The sequence below is a fragment of the Schistocerca gregaria genome, chromosome X (genome assembly GCF_023897955.1).
Source record: "Schistocerca gregaria isolate iqSchGreg1 chromosome X, iqSchGreg1.2, whole genome shotgun sequence".
Taxonomy (NCBI): domain Eukaryota; kingdom Metazoa; phylum Arthropoda; class Insecta; order Orthoptera; family Acrididae; genus Schistocerca; species Schistocerca gregaria.
The window spans coordinates 607758238-607760530 of record NC_064931.1 but is presented as its reverse complement, the minus strand read 5'-3'; the positions used below and the strand labels follow the sequence as shown (position 1 = coordinate 607760530).

At 48.0% G+C, this 2293-nt stretch overlaps 1 pseudogene; it reads right to left on the bottom strand.

Moving 5' to 3' along the window:
- Positions 1-1510: 1510 nt before the first annotated feature.
- LOC126299707 (5S ribosomal RNA) lies at positions 1511-1628 on the bottom strand (annotated as a pseudogene).
- Between the last annotated feature and the right edge of the window lie 665 nt (positions 1629-2293).

Genomic DNA, 2293 nt, shown 5'->3' with positions numbered 1-2293 from the left:
TACAGTAAAGCTGCATGCCCTCGGGAAAGATTACGGCCGTAGTTTCCCCTTGCTTTCAGCCGTTCGCAGTACTAGCACAGCAAGGCCGTTTTGGTTATTGTTACAAGGCCAGATCAGTCAATCATCCAGACTGTTGCCCCTGCAACTACTGAAAAGGCTGCTGCCCCTCTTCAGGAATCACACGTTTGTCTGGCCTGTCAACAGATACCCCTCCGTTGTGGTTGCACCTACGGTACGGCTGTCTGTATCGCTGAGGCACGCAAGCCTCCCCACCAACAGCAAGGTCCATAGTTCATGGGGGGAGGCAATTCTACATAGAGTATGCGAAAGAACTTGCCCTCTTCTAGCAGCAGTATAACGTAGGTCTCTCTAAAGGCGAAGCGTTTCTAATTACTGAAAAAAAAAACCGTAGGTCATTCCTGCGTACAGGAAGGGTCGTCGAACAGAAGCACAAAACCATAGGCCTATATCTGTGACGACGGTCTGTTGGAATTTTGTAACATGGTTATTTATTGTTTTATTTAATCGTACGGCTAGGACCTCCCGTCGGGCAGACCGTTCGCCGTGTGCCGGTCTTTCAATTTGACGCCACGTCGGCGACCTGCAGTCCATGAGGAAGATAGGGTGATGACGAGGACAGCACAACACCCAGTCCCTGGGTGGAGAAAATTCCCCGACCCAGCCGAGAATCGAACACGGGCCCAGAGGACTGACAGTCCATTACGCTGACCATTTTTTTAAAAATCTCATTTTGTTCTATATTGTTCGTTGACTTTGTTCGTTTCGGACGTCCGATGACACTCGTTCTGGTTGTTCGTTGATCCGTTCACTCAGTTTCTTTATTACAGAAGGTAGCTAAATCCTCTGACCGAACACGCTGAGCTACCGTGCCGGCGATCATTCAGCAACCAGCAGCGGACAGGAACATAGTTTATGATCTCGTATTATAACATTTCTGGAGTTCGAATAGGAATAAACATGGGTTCCGAAAACAACGATCGTGTGAAACCCAGTTGACTGTTTGTCCACGAGACCCAGACAGCAGTAGACTCATGTGCCCAGATAGCTGCCGTGTTCCTTGACTTCTGGAAGGCGTTCGAGTCAGTTCCGCACTGTTGCCCAGTGAACAAAACACGAGCGTACGGAATATCAGTGATGACACTGAAGAGTTTCTAGGAAACAGAAAACAACATGTCATTTTGAACGGACAGAAGTCTTCAGACGTACAAGTAACTTCGGGGGTGACCCATGGAGCGTTATAGGACCACTACTTTCCACAATATACATAGGTGACGTAATAGATAAAAAAACAATCCGTCGACAGGCCACAGGTGGCCCATCGGGACCATCCGACCGTCGTGTCATCCTCAGAGGAGGATGCGGATAGGAGGGGCGTGGGGTCAGCTCACCGCTCTCCCGGTCGTTATGATGGAATTTTTGACCGAAGCCGCTACTATTCGGTCGAGTAGCTCCTCAATTGGCATCGCGAGGCTGAGTACATCCCGAAAAATGACAACAGCGCATGGCGGCCTGGATGGTCACCCATCCAAGTGCCGACCACGCCCGACAGTGCTTAACTTCGGTGATCCTAAGGGAACCGGTGTATCCACTGCGGCAAGGCCGTTGCCAACCTAATAGATACCGTCGGTAATACCACGAGGCTTTTCTGGGATGCTCTTGTTGTATACAGAGAAGTCGTAACGCTACAATTTGTAGCGAAATACAGGAAGACCTGCACAGGATCGACTCTTGGCGCAGGGAGTGGCCATAGACCCTCATCGTAAACAAATGTAACATCCGTACCAGATAGGGCTGATACAGGAAATAAAGAAAGTCCTAATAAGAGCAGCACGTTTCGCTACAGGTTCATTTAGTAGGCAGACGTTGCAACACAGGCGTTTTGCATCAGAGTAGGGTCTTCTGTTTCAATTCCGAGAGCGTGAGTTCCTAGAAGAGAATTTCAATATAGTGTGTAAAAAACTGTGGAAACCCTTACATACTAGTTTTTCCACACACATCATCACTTCGACACCGTTCAAACCACATCATTTCACACACTCAACTTCAGTTATACAACCATTATTGTTCTTTGTCACGACAGCTTGATGCATACCCAGATTCATTGAAACAATAAAAAGGGACAAGCAACAGCAGAAATAATCTTTATATGAAAGACATGCAAGGAGTGAACAAAAGTAACGAAACAACAAAAACACAACACATTACCACGCATAATAAGGTGTAGGAAATCCGATGGCGCCGGCCAGTGTGGCCGAGCGGTTCTAGGCGCTAC